The sequence below is a fragment of the Pinus tabuliformis genome, chromosome 6, assembly GCF_031772625.1.
Source record: "Pinus tabuliformis cultivar Carrire ecotype Pingquan chromosome 6, CPIR1, whole genome shotgun sequence".
NCBI lineage: Eukaryota > Viridiplantae > Streptophyta > Pinopsida > Pinales > Pinaceae > Pinus > Pinus tabuliformis.
The window spans coordinates 1,726,131,996-1,726,147,385 of NC_142292.1; the positions used below are offsets into that span (position 1 = coordinate 1,726,131,996).

General features: G+C 38.4%; 1 pseudogene; it reads left to right on the forward strand.

Moving 5' to 3' along the window:
- The first annotated feature begins 2,581 nt into the window (after positions 1–2,581).
- LOC149265708 (pentatricopeptide repeat-containing protein At2g13600 pseudogene) lies at positions 2,582–6,160 on the forward strand (annotated as a pseudogene).
- The last annotated feature ends 9,230 nt before the right edge of the window (positions 6,161–15,390 follow it).

Sequence of the window (15,390 nt, forward strand, 5' to 3'; positions counted from 1 at the left end):
TTTGGCTGGAGTTTGGTGAATTAAAAATTCTACACTTTGATCAATTTGGCCTATTTATGTTATATGCAACCTATTACACCGACCATAAATACTTTGACAGGTGCTTAGTATAAAGTGTTTTTTTTTTGCATTACTTGATGAGGCAATGAAAGAGATGTGGCAAGCTTTGAAAAATTAAGCTTACTGAGTGTGTTTTCCAGTGGACCACGACATTGCTATCTGGCCTCAATCTACGACCATTGAGTTTGGTTGTGCATTTATTTGTAGTGGTTGTATATGGTGTTGCTCTACTTTCCCTTCACCAAAACGATTTTCGCTTGCGGCTCCACTGATTTCTATTCCAGAAAATTTTCAGAAAATATAATTTTTTTTAGAGTATTTAATTGTTTTTTTACTATCTAAATATTTTTATTATATTTATTTATTTATTTTGTGGGCGGGTTGTTTTTCTTATAAGTGAGGCTATTAAGTGGGTTTCAAGGTCTAGACTTTGAAACTTGGGTCTGATACTATATGTGAGGATCCATCCTAGGGTCCTCTAACTACAAACTAAATTTATTTAATTTAAACACACTAAGAAGGGAAATGACTTTTTTTATAACTCAACATTTATTTTATGATAATATCCGGTTAAAATTTATTTACAACATATTAAACTAGTAAGAATTTCATTGCAACCATTTACATAAGTAATCAATAAAGGGAAGAATACTTGTTCTAATAGCTTGGTTGAGATGGGATGCTCCTCTCGACTGGGTCCTCTAATTATTCCAATAGCTTGGTTGAGATGCTTCTGACTCTGTTGGGATGTTCCTCTCGACTACCCGACCGAATTTACCTTCCAACCAACTAGGAATGGTTTTCTAGCCCAAAGAACTTCCACAGATTCCTTAGCCCTTCGAGCCCAAGTCCAACTCGCTGTAGTGTGTCCAAGTTAAACCAACACTCTCCCTTCTCTTTCTCCACATTCCTCTTAAAACCAAATCCTCCAAAATCAAAACCAAGACCAAGGATTCCCCTCTTCTCTCATCATCCTTCCCCTTTTATGTCTCTTCCTCCCATCCACCTCGACCACCTATCATTAATGTCATGGCTACCCCCTTATCCTTTCATTTAGTATCCTTGACTTTTCTTACCATATCTTCTCCGAAGTAGATTTGAGAAGACACATTGGGTATGGATATTTATTTGGAGAAAACCATATCTTCTCAAAACTAGATTTGAAAAGACACCTTGGAATATGGATATTTAATTTGGATTTTAATTGGAGAAGACCATATCGTCTCAAAACTATATTTGAAAAGATACCTTGGGATATGGATATTTAATTTGGATTTTAATTGGAGAAGACCATATTTTATCAAAACTAGATTTGAAAAGACACTTTGGGATATGGATATTTAATTTGGAATAAATTGGAGGGGACCATATCCTATGCAAAATTAAATTTGAGAAGACAAGTTGGGAATTGAATAATAACAATAATAAAATTTACATCAGTAAAAAATAAAATTACAGTTTCATAAATGTAGGTATATACCAATATTTATTGATGATTGTAAGTCAATATTTTCAAGTTAATTAAACACTAATAAAAATTAGCATGATAAGATTAAGCAGGACATTACAATGATTTTCTTTGAATAACAATTATGAGTCAACCTGCATTGGCAGATAACAACCAATGATGGTTGTCCCCACTGTTGGTTTGACCACTGAATTATGATAAATTTTCCCACTTGAAAAAACAGTGAAATTGCATTAACATTGACATGACTCCTTAATGTCATGTATCGTAACACCTACATTAAACATAAATTTCACAATAAAATTGGAGGTGATACATATAACTCGCATTATCACTCCACTATTATTAACTAAATTCTGTGTAATTTTATTTTTATTTTTAATTTCTATATTTGTCTAGTTGATTAAAATAAGTATATCTTGTGTGATAATCACAATTTCAATTCAAAATATTACATTCCACTAAAAAATAAGTTAATTGGTGTGCAAACTTGATCACTTTTTTCTTAATAGAGTTTAGGCTTCTGTGATCCATATCAAGTTAGAGAAAGATTTCGGCGAAAATCACATGGAATCTCATTTCTCGACGCGTTTCGAACCAACTAGTGTGGTTCATCGTCAGGACAAGTTGAACAAACAGATCTAGCTCATCATGTTAAATAGTCTGAGCGGAGCCTCCAACAGCTATCATCTCTAATTTTTCTTGAAAGAAAAATTAAATTCCATCAAAATTCAATAAGGTGTAGAGTAAATGGTGACATGGTGTTATGTTAAGGTACTCTAAAAATTGATGTGGCCCATACCAAATGCCACTATAAGCAAAAATCTATTCATGCTAAAGATTAATGTGGCCCATATCAAATACCAAAAAAAAAAACTTTGTTTTTACTTGATAATGTTAATGATTAGTTTTATTATTATTTTCGAACTAACTCAACCTCGTTATTATTTTTATTAATGGATAAACCCAATTTTCTTTAAAAATAATTCATTGGAATTTTTGAAAATTTTCATTGGAATTTTAAAACATCACAATATTAAAAATTTAAATAAAATTAAACCCACACTCCTCTGCCCCAGTTTGTCACTTCTCAGCTTATTCTCGCACTCCAGTGAACCAGCAAAAATGAAATCCCACCTAGAATTGAATTTATGCAACCCTAAGCGTTTCTTTGGTTGGGTACACTTCTTTCTTTCTCCAGATGAGAGCCCTTGTTCTTGGAAAATGCACAGCGATACCAGTGATGCCAATGGCAAACCAAAGGAGGAGGACGGAGCATTTGCTTTACTTTCCCATTGCAAAACTTGCAGTAAAATCTTTAAGTGACCTTAGTGGAAGAGGCAACGGCCCCGGCATTTCTACGCAGAATGTAAAATTCTTATGCAATCAGAGTCACTCGCAAGACGCACTGATCATCTTGAGGGACACGCACCTGCGCATAGACTCGTCTACATATGCTTCTTTGTTGCAGTCATGCATTAAGAAGAAATCTCTGTCAGAAGGAAAACTAATTCATGCCCACATGAGTGAGATTGGTTTTATGCCTACAACAATTCTGCACAATACCCTTGTTAGCATGTATACGAAGTGTGGCAGTCTGGAAGATGCTCGCAAACTGTTCGACGAAATGCCTAAACGAGATGTGTGCTCCTGGAGCGTGATGATCGCAGCGTACTGCAGACATGGATTTGCTGAAGAGGCATTGGCATTGTTTCACCAAATGCGAGCAGTGGGAGTTGAACCCAATCAGTTCACATATGCAGCCATTATTCCAGCTTGCGCCAAAATGGGGAATCTAGAACAGGGTGTAGAGGTACATGAAAATGTGATTAGAAGTGGATTTCAGTCTGATGTATACGTAGCTAATGCGCTCGTGGATATGTATGCGAAGTTTGGAAGACTTAATGAAGCGCGCGATCTGTTTGTCAAAATACCTGAGCGAAATGTGGTTGCTTGGAATACCATGATTGCAGGCTATGCACAGAATAAGCGTCTTAATGAAGCACTTAGCATGTTTGAGAAAATGCCCGAACGAGATGTGGTTTCGTGGAATACAATGATTACAGGATATGCTCAGAATGGGCTTGTTAATGAGGCAGTTAGGGTATTTCATAACATGCCGGAACCGAATGTGGTTTCGTGGAACGCCATTATTTCAGGATGTGCACAGAATGGGCATTATGAGCAGGCCCTGGAGCTTTTCCAGGAAATGCGAGATGCAGGTGCGAAGGCGGACTCAAAAACTTTTGCAAGCGTTTTCTCTGCGTGTGCTAACTTAGCATCTCTAGAGCAGGGTATTGAAATCTACGAAGAAATATGTAAAGATAGATATCAGGTTGATGTCTTTGTAGAGAATGCTATGATGGATATGTATGCAAAATGTGGGCGCATAGAAAAGGCGCGAGAGCTGTTTGACAAAATGCCTAAGCGGATTGGTGCTTCATGGAATACAATGATTGCAGGATATGCACAGGATGGACAACTTGATGAAGCCGTGAAGCTCTTTGAGAGGATGCCCAGACGAGATGTTGTCTCGTGGACATCAATGATTGTAGGTTATGTACAGAACGGGCAAATCGATGACGCTTTGAGACTGTTTCAGGAAATACCGGAACGAGACGTGGCTTCATGGACTGCAATGATTACAGGATATGCACAGAGTGGGCAAGGTGACAAGTCCTTGAATCTTTTTCAAGAAATGAGGCGGACAGGTTTGAAGCCGGACTCGAAAATATTTGCTGTTGTCCTTCAAGTATGTGCTGAAATGGCGGCTCTGGAACAGGGTATGGAGATTCATGAAGAAATAAAAAGAAGTGGATTCCAGTCAGATGTCTTGGTAGTAAATGCCCTTTTAGACATGTATGCAAAATGTGGAAGTATAGAGAAAGCCCACAATTTATTTGATACACTGCATCAAAAGGACATAGTCTCGTGGAATACAATAATTGCAGGATATGCCATGCATGGTTCTGGGAAGGAAGCTCTCAAACTTTTTGAGCAAATGCAACACTCTGGCATGAACACAAACCATGTCACCTTAGTTTGTGTTTTGTCTGCTTGTTGCCATGCAGGACTAGTGGATGACGGCTGGCAGTATTTCAATTGCATGAATCAATATTATCACATCACACCTGCAATGGAGCATTATGTTTGTGTAGTTGACCTTCTTGGCCGCGCTGGGCGCCTGGATGAGGCAGAAAATGTTATAAAGAAAATGCCACTACAACCTGATGCTGCTGTGTGGAGGTGTTTGCTTGGTGCCTGTAGAGTACACAATAACATAGAGCTAGGAGAGTGGGCTGCAAAATGCCTTCTTGAGTTGGACCCTGAAGATGATGCACCTTATGTGCTCTTGTCCAATCTTTATGCCGCAGCTGGCAGGTGGGATGACACTGAAAATGTGCGGAAAATGATGAAAAACCGGAGGGTAAGAAAGAAGCCTGGGTCTAGTTGGATCGTGATCAATAATGAAGTGCATGTTTTCATTGTAGGAGATCGGTGATACACGCAAACAGAAAAAAATTACGCCAAAGTTTTTCACAGCAGTCGAAGGCAGCAGACTCTGCCTGATACAAGATTTGTTCTGCATTTCATGGAAGAGGAGCAGAACAAGCAAATTCTTTGTCACGACAGAGAGAAGCTAGTGGTCACATCTAATCTTATCAGTTACTTCATGGATGACTCTGTGCTCTATCTAGTATCAAGAAACCTAAATATGTGGTGACTGTCATCCTGCCATCAATAACAACTCCAGCATTGTTGCCAGAGAAATTATTGTGAGGGATGCCAACAGTCTGTTATCACTTCTAGGATGGAGGGTGCTGTTGTGGTCATTATTGGTGATGTTAAGCACAAGGTTTAAGCATAGGCCTACGTACTATCAAAGTTGAGCCTTTACTGCCAGGAAAGGATTGCCGATAGCTGTTATTTCTGATGACAGTGTATTAGGAAAGTTGGTTTATGCTCTTAGTCTTATTTTAGTCTTTAGATATGAAGACCCACGGCTAGTATGGACTTCCCATGTGGGTGCCTAATAAGTACAGAGATGCCATGTGACCTATGAGTTTTGCCAGTTAAAAGTTGAAAAGTATAGACATATGGATGGGTTATCACAAGACTGCCAGCGGAATGATCAGAATCATTGATCATATTTGGCAATATCCAATATTCAAAGCAAGAGCTTATAGTAATTAATGGTTTTGTTCTCGCACAGTATTGCCCTTAGCATCTCTGCTATAGCATATTGTTTGTATCGGTGATGTTAAGCACACACTATTAGCATAGGCGTACATAATAACGAAGTTGACCCTTTACTGCCAGGGAAAGGATCTGTTCACTTTCTTTCTGATGGCAATGTGTGTGAAAATCTGGTTTGTCTTACCCTAGCTATGAAGAGTCATGGCCAGTACATAACTCCCAAGCCTTGGTGAGAATGTGGGTGCCTATTAAGCACAGAGATATGTCTGGACTCTGAGCCTTGAGCTTCATCGGCTAAATGTAAGAAATGTACGCATGTTGATTGGGTATCACGGGACTGCTGGGGTGATCAGTAGCATAGATAATATCTGGCAATATCCAACACTCAGAGCAGGGGTTTCTAGTGCAGGCTAAGAATGGTTCTGTTGCTGCACAGTACTGTCTTTTGCATCTCTGCTATAGCGCAAGGCATATTCTGACCTTGGTGAATTGTTTGAATGGATAGAATCGAGTTGACTGGGTGCAGTGGAACTGGATGGGCCGTAGTGGCTAGGACTATGAATTGTATGAGACTTCTCAATGGCCCAAATAATTCCGGTATTTTACATTCCATGATCGGTGCTAATGTATCTTTATTTCATGGAGACAGAAAGACCCCCAACGGGCTATACTGTGTTTCAGCTTATGCACACTTACACGTATGAAGTATCAGTCCATAAGTGGCCAGTGTGACCTCCAGAGCTATAGCAACAACATGGGTGCTTAATGAGGATGGAGTTACCATTGGCTCTTGAACTTTTTGGGCTCAAAACAAAAAAGATAAAGTATTTGTTTATGAATATGAAGATTTTTAATGCCAAAAAAATTATGCATGGTAAAATCTTTTTGCTGTTATGAGGCTGAATAGTATAACCAATTTTAAGTCTACCAAAGCATAGACTGATATAGAACTTTTATGGAAAACCAGTTAACAATTTTTTGATGATAAATGATACTGAAAAACCTCCAACAATAGGCCTTCCCTTAAAAATAACAAGTTATTTTTAATGCCACATTCTATTCCGTACATTGTCCAATCCAACCTAGTGAGCAAGTGTGTTACCCTTGAAAATGCATGGTTTTTTTCACATTTTCAATGGCCTTTCTTCTCTCACCGGTGCAGCAGATCCTTAAGTTCAATGGGAGCCACAAGTTATAGGGAAAGATTTGGAAAGTATTAATGGAGATATTTTTAAAGACACTTCACCATGCGGTTCCACTTGGACACATTTCACATCGATTTAGAGGCATGGTTATGTGGCTTACACCATCTTTTACATCATTGATCAAGAGCATTGTTCCATTGCACCCAAGACACTAACCCACATAGATGGAGGATGCAGGCAAGCAAGCAAACCCTAGAGGATGAACATCATACCTCTAGGTGTCCAAAGTATGGTTTATGCACAGGGTAAGGACCAAACATATCCCTAGAAAGGGAATGCTCTAAATTATGAGTGGTTCAAAGCATGTCATATGTAAGACAAAGACCAAAGCAGCAAGTGCTCTAACTTGGAGGAAGCCCAAGGCATGACAAGTGGTGAAAAGAAGCTAAGGAAGGAACACCTCCCTTAGAATGATGACATGTGGCATTGGAGACATTTGGATGGTCAAATAAGAGTCATTTGATGTGGAGCATCCCACTCCATGGGTTACAAGAGAGGGACATTCAGTGGCTCGACCATGAATATATCCCCTTTACGAGGTATGTTGTGTGCAAGATGGCATTTAAAGCATATTAAAGTGACTCTATGGAGCACTGCACATTATTTGAAGAAAATCCCACGTATTTCGAGGGGTTTTTCCCCTTGAAGGATAACTTTGGGGGGTAACGACATTATGTAATATATCTTCACGTGCATTCCTTAAAAAATGCCCATTATTAAGTTGAATGCACCTAAAATCTGTGCGCCTTGGAATTGGTTCTTCAACATAAGTACCTCTTTATATGTGGAGGCATATTTCACCTTCTGAGGTATTTGAGGGTAAGGGCACATTGTCCAAGGTAATTTCTACATATTTGGAGGAGGATCTTTACATGAGGAAATGCCATGTGGCATTATTTTAACATGGTCAAACCCTCAAATGAATATTAAATGCATGTTATAAAGGATTCTCATGAATCATAAAGATCATGAGTGCAATGTGGACATATTTTATCCACACAAAAAGAAAACTCAATGAGGATTCTAGGGTCTTCTAAAAAGAAACATTATTTTATAAAATAGAGTTGATTTGAAGGATATAATAGAGGAGAAGAAGGCAGGGTTGGAAGTGTGGGATTCCCTTCCAAGCTTAGTTGAGGTATTTTGAGAGGCATAAGTTAAACATAAATTCATGTGAGATTTTCTATCTCCCTTTTTCTCTTTCGTGAGATTTTCTATCTCCCTTTTTCTCTTTCGTGGATGATGAGGGTCTTTGCAGAAGGGAAAATGTGTCACGTAAGAATAGACTAGGGTAGAGGTAAATTCTCCCTAATCCTTGATATAATCTTGAATTATTGAAAGGCATTTGCTATTATAATTTTTTATTGAGGTGTTGGCACCTGATCATGTCACCTTGAAATCTCCTCCAAGGGCATTTCAGAGGTTAAAAGGGCGCTTCCAAACTTGAATTGTAGAAGACTAGGCTTAAAACTTTCAATAATTAAAAAAATTGTATGAGCCAAAGGCAAGGGTCCCTACCCGGTGGGTGTTGAAAAACAGGCTCAGGCACGAAGTTTTTGGCAGTCCCTGACACAGGCACAGAGTGGCACAAGCATGGAGTGTCAGAGGGCGGACTTGCCTGGCGCCCTAGATCAGACAGTGGGCACACTGGGTGATCTGACGACTCATGCGCCCTCGCATGACCAAGTTGCACACCCTTTAACTCGATGAAAGGGCACGAGGGGAGACGTGGCGCTCCCTTGCGTTGTTCGCACCATTTGCAAACTTTCACCGGTAGGTTGTGAAATGACACAAAGGTCGCCACGCATCCCACCACATTACCCTCCATGCCACGCTAGCCATGTCACCACTGTACCTTGCCACCCAACGTGCCATGCTCGGTCAACCTGGTCAGCATGCCTTGTCAACACTCCACGTCGAGCTCGCGTCCTGCTGACATCAGCCAAAATTTTGTCCAATTTGGTCTTGCCACATGTCCAAGCCAAAAAAAATTAATAAAGCGTCGAAGGGTCCATTTTCTTTGTTATTTTGTCTAGTTCACCCTCCAGCTCAACTCATGCGCATAGTTGAAGTCATTTGTTAAGTTCCTTGTCTTTGAAGCTCAAATTCTCAAATCTAAATCGCTGATGTGTCCTATGCCTATGAAATCAACATTTTAACGGCTTGCACTTGCCAAATTCACGCGAATAAAGTCCTAAAAGACAAACACTAGCCCTTGGTGAAAAACGCATGCTTCGCGGTGAGAAATTCATTGTTTTGGCAAATAAAACCCTTCTCTCGCTCAATTGACCCCTCAGATGCATCACCAAGCCTAATTTACTCTTATACCTGCTCAATCACAGCGCAATTTGCTCAAGACAACCCAAATTCGACTGTCTTGTGCATGCTAGTTAGTTTCACTGTGTCTAAATTTTGAAATTCAAAAAGATTTTTCCCCCAACCTTTGTCTAATCCACTTTTGCCATGAGGCACAACCTGATTTGCTGAGAGAATTTTTCTTTTGTCCTATTATCCCTCTTTAGTCAGCAAGCTATTCTTAACATATTGCCCTTGTTCCAATGGCTCCCTCATCAGCTAAAAGTTCCACTGATGTCCAGACAAAAGGGAAAGCCAAAGAACTCTATTTTGTTGATAGACAGGCAGATGTCTGAGACCCAATGTTGGCTACAAATGATATGAAGACAACCATTCAGATTGTGTTGAACACCAGTGAAGTGATAGGAGATCACAATAATATGCATGCATCAAATCTAGTCTTTGTTGTTGTCCAACAGGTGTTCCATTTTTTGGAGATGGTGACTTGGTGTGCATGCAGGTACTTTCCAGACAAAAGAGTGATTGTCTGATCCCAAGATGGCAAGGAGATAATTAGAATAACTCCAGAGGCCATTGCAGACATGTTGCCATTTCCTGACAGGACAAACTTACAGAAGCTAAATAAAGAGGAAATCAAAGAAAGGTGGATCAACTTCACCAGAAATCCAACAACAAATGGTTAACAATTTTGTCCAAGGAGGATTGGTCCCTCCATCTGGTCATCCCCCTTACCATATCACGACTTTTGATTCCGTGTCAAAGTTGTATTTCCCCATGGTTGCCTAAGTCGTGGGTCTTGATACTGATGTCTATATAATTGAGACCATCCTAGGTCTTTTGATATCCTTGCGCCATCCAATCACCAAACCCTGCACCAAATTTGATTTCCCACAATTTATGTCATATGAAATACACTTCTAGATGATAGAGTTTGGGGAAGGAAAGTCCTTTCGCTACCAAGCTTATTTAGTCTACTTGTTCATACATCAACAATACCCTTATATAGAGCATCTAAAACCCAGAATGGTCGATGAGTACAATTCTTTATTACCAGATTATGAGTGGGTACCCATGGTTCGTAAGCTGAAAAACAAGCAAGGCTTCTTTGATTATATTTCTTCCTTCAGGTTAGTTGTGCATACTCTTTTGCAAGGCCAACCCATGCCTAGAGTCCCTTCTTTCCTTAGGGAAAAGTTGCAATTTACCCCAGACACTAGAGTTGGTGACTAGTACCTTTTCAAGGACTACACAATCATCAAAATATATGGTTTTGAAGGCCAACCATATCAATTGCCTGCATTCCTAACCCCTCACATTTTTTCTTTGGAATACATCCAACAAAGATTTACCAATGACAATGTATATTTCACCTCAAGGAAAGCAACAATCATGTTCCATCTTCCTCATAAGGTGGGATCATTTTGTGTGAATTCAAGAAATGTTTTGGAGCTCATGGAAAGGATATTGGAAGGTTTTGATTTCCCACAAGCCGGACCCTGGAGGTATGATCCACATAATCTCATCTATGAATTGAGAAAAGATAAGGATCGAGAGAACCATAAACATGATTTGAATCTCATGGTAGAAGATTGTGTAAACAAATCAACTTGGGAAGAAGTCAATGCCATCCTACATCCAACTGAGTCAGACTTCTCTCACCTCTCTGGCAAGAAACAAAGCACTTTAGAACCTATGGAGGTTGATGAAGGAGAGGATCCTAGCTCAAAGGGAGTCAAGACAGGTAAAGCAGGTGGAGAGGAGGATGATGAATATGATGAGGAGACATAGTTGTGGGCTTTGATATTATACAATAGTCCACTGGCCACTCCATCAAAACAAGCATTTACTGAGGAGACCACAACCTGCACCATGTCAGGTTCGGAGGCAACATAATCAGGAGAGGTGTCCAAGCCTGGGCACGTGTCAATTGTATAACAATTCATAAAAATAGCCAAGCAAGCCTCTAAAGAGAGGAAGAGAGACATTAGAATTGTGAAGAATCAACCATTTCCTGCAATGCAGCGTAAGAGTGCATTAGATTATGAAAGGGGCATTTTCAAGATGGTTGTGTTACAATCGGAAGTGGAGACAACAATGTCCATGTCAGACTACCAAGTCCACCAAATGTCCTTGCACACATATAATATTCCATGTACTGATCTCATGGACTTGAACTTGCAAGTGACTCACATGGTGCATCGACAAATGCTACGACCAAAAAGTTGCAGGATTTGTATACTAAGGCCATCAATCAATTGAAATATGAGAGAATGGGCAGTAGGACCAAGAAGATGAAGATTAAAACCCTAGAGGATAAAATCACACATTTGGCCACGTTCCCTAGGGATTTTAAGAAATATAAGGAGGTATTGGAGGAAAAGGACATGCAAATTGCCTCAATGAAAAAATTGCTCAAGATTCCCATTATGCATATCGTGCAAATAGTTAAGCTAGCAACAATGGAGAAAGAGACCCGAGAATTAAGGGTTAAGTTGCACAATGCACTCACAAAGAAAAAGGAGTACAAGGATTGGATTATGCTACTAGAGATGCAGGTCCAAGGGATGAAAGAGAAGACATATGAGAATCTGCAGTCCCAACAGACCTCATAAGTATTGATAAGGTAGGTGGAATCCCTAACAGTGTTAGAGGATGCGAAGAAGCTACAAACTTTGCTCTCAAGTCAAGAGCGGGAACTAAAAGCTAAGGAAGAAGAGCTTGAAAGCACTAAGATACATATGTATTGAGCACAAGAATATAGTGAAAAGGTTGATGTTGAACTAGAAGTTCTAAGGAGGAAGCATCCAAGCAAATCAACTTTCAAGGTAGCTAAAAGGATCATTTGGGATAAAATCATGAAGCTAGTAGACAAACGTTGGGGTCACCTAAGGTTGATCCAGGAAAATATATAAATTGTCAAGGTGGCATGCAAGGAAATGAATGCACTTAAGGGCATCGTTGGAGAAACCCCGACCAAGGCTGGAGTCATTATAAATTTTCTCAATCATATGTCTAAGGAAGAAGTTACAAAGGAAAATCTCAGCAGATCCCATCTGGTAGCCAGGGCTAACCAATCATAAAAGGAAGCAAAAGTTGATAGCATTAGTAGAAAAGAATCTGGAAACGATGGCCAATGAGGTACACGATTTTAAAGGTAGATATGAAGTGTTGTATAAAAGAAAGTCCCCACCTTTCTTTGATGGGAATGGAGATTTGTATTCCAAAGAATCCCTTATGAAAACCTTGAATGATATTAAAGAAGATCAAAGAGGCCTTGGGGAGGAAGATCACCCATTACAAGGCAAGTATATTGTCAATTTATATGAAGATTGTTTTGAACTTTTGTTCATGCTGAAAAGCAGATTTAAAGAACAATAAAAGATTGATTATGAACTAGTCACAACCTTGGAAGGTGCAATTTTGGACGCACAGTTGTGTGATGTTCCCTTAGGTAAAGAATGGGAATGCATGTTAGATATGTACAAGTTTGCCATTCAAAGTGGATTTACCCAGTGTCACAGGTGGCATCAACAGAGGCAGGTTCTAGTTCAAGGTCTCCACCACAGTAGCAGGCATGGCCCCAACCATCAACATTAGCATTGGTAGCATCGACACCTTCAGCAGCCCAGCCAAGGTAGCACCCAATCCAGGAAGCGCCCAGGCAGAGAGAGAAAGAATACCCAATGTACAGTCAAGGGAGAGAGAAAATCTACTACAACCAAATTCAAAGGGACCCACCATTGAACTGGCAGTTTTTTCAAGAAACTTCTAGAAGAAGTTTGTTACAATATGACTGGCATTTTGTAGAGATTCTTGGTGTTTTTCCAAATACCACTAATGGTTTAGGGTAGGGTGTTGAGTCCTGAGTTCCTATATATATAGGCCTCATTTTGTATTTTCAAGGGGGGGTGGGGGGGGGATTTTCTGGTGTAAGGGAAACTTTGTCATATTTTCTCTAGAATTTGCTTCGAGTTTTGAAGCTATTAAGGAAGGAATTCTGAAGTGAGTTTTTGGTTGCCAGATCTTCTCATGCATGTAACTCTTTGAACCCACCTTATATTTTGAAGTTTTGCACAAGATTTATATAATTTCAAGGATTTTCATGGAAAATTATGTTATAAACCTAGTTTGTTATGAGACTGAAATGGGATTGTCAAATTGAAGTGAATTTTCTAATCAGTATGATTGTTTGCTTAAATTTTTGCAAAATTTATCAAAATTGTTGAAGAGTATCTTGCCTTTTTTGATGAGTTTTACAATGATTTTAATGAAATGACAAAATTCAAAATATTGTGTTATCTTGTGGTTAAATTCTTAATTGCTCAGCTACCCATATGATTTTAACATGTTTAAAGGAATTCTTAGTTTCTCTTTTGAATTGGTTAAGGTCTGTCCTCCATTTTTCACTTTCTCCAAATTTTTTTAGTTCTTTATGTCAAACACAAAGCTCATGAAGGCTCCAATGAACACTGGTGGAAATTCTATCTAGCAAAATTATTTTAATGGTTAATGGTGTTTCCCTTTATCCAGATTCTTAGAAGAAAATTGAATTTTAAACAGACATTAGAGCTTATTATGAATGAGGGTTTATCCATTGTAATTTGTACTTTCTTGAAAGAAACCCATGATGAATGTTGAATGCATGTGATGTTCAGATTTTCAAATGCACAATGAATATCAATTAGATTATGAATAATTTCATTGCATTTAACACAGAAACAAACATACACAAGCAAAGATTTAGACACTGATTCAAATGGTTGAAAATAGTTCTTCATGTTCCTTTACTTTCTTGTGATAGATTTATGGGGAAAATAAAGTGCATGATACTTAAACTTGAATTAAACACATTAAACATCAACAAGATTTAAGGAAAAATTATATAGTCATTCCACAAAGAACATTCACAAAAATCAACATTAATATACAATCTTATTTGTTGTAACTCTTGTCATCTTTATTTTTCTTATTGAAGTTCGAAACCAAGAACAAACAAGTTAGAACATTAGACCTAAAGAACACAGAGATAGATTCAAGGAGATTTAAACTAACGATAGATAATTTCACATGCAAATTTTCAACATAAAACCATAATCATAATAGCAAACTAAGATCACACTTAGACGTTCACAGGCTCTACACTATATCACAACATAGTGTGACTCTGGGGCCCCAACATGAGAAATGTTTACTCTATTTTTTTAGAGCTATTTTAGTTGAAAAAAGGTTAAATGTGACATGATATGGTTCTCTTTATTTTGTTGTGAAATCAAATTTCAAGAATGATGTATTGGTGGTTGGTTGTTCAATAAAAATGTTATCCTACTTTATCTACATCATTTTGGATTGCATATTGTGGTTATTCTTTCTTTGTTCAATAGTTGCGTAGTATCTTGGTTGAAATTTCATGGTTGTGATGGTGCATCTTATATAAGGGCTCTCACTTGTTTTTGCATAATCCAAAATTTAGTTTTGGACTAATTATGGCACAATAGTAAATGACTTAATTATGGTTTTTTCATAATATCTAAAACCATTTGTTCTTTGACCTTGACTTCATTAACCAATTGGATAGACACTAATCTTGGTAATCCACCATCCCTTTATTTCTGAGGAATATCTTAAACTAATAATTTTAAGGATTTCACCATGAGTGCCAAGAAAAAAAACAAAGTGAGTGGAAGAGTTGTGATGACACTAGAGAACCTTCCTAAATACATCTAAAGTTGCACTTCCTTTAGGAACTTGATTTTTTTTTTTTTTTTAGAAGGTATAAAGTACAAAATAAGTTGTTAGCATAGAGTATCAAATCTAAAAGAAGAGTTATTTCTAACAACATTATTGCTACAAACAATAATAACCTATCACTATAAAAATGAAAGACAACCTAGTAGATAACATGGAAAATACAAGGGTTGACTCCACAAATCAAGACCTTGAGACATCCTTGGAAGTTGAGGCAAGGCAAATTTTACATCATCTGCCTCAAACTAAATGAACAAGACAACACAAGATCAAGTTCTCATGCCATGTAATAATGCCTCTACCATGAAGGGAAGAGGCTTAAACTAGTAGTCCTCTTCTTGATCCTTCCTTGGGGTGATTTTTGTGGTGTTACTCTGTTATCATGATACTTCAAGGGAG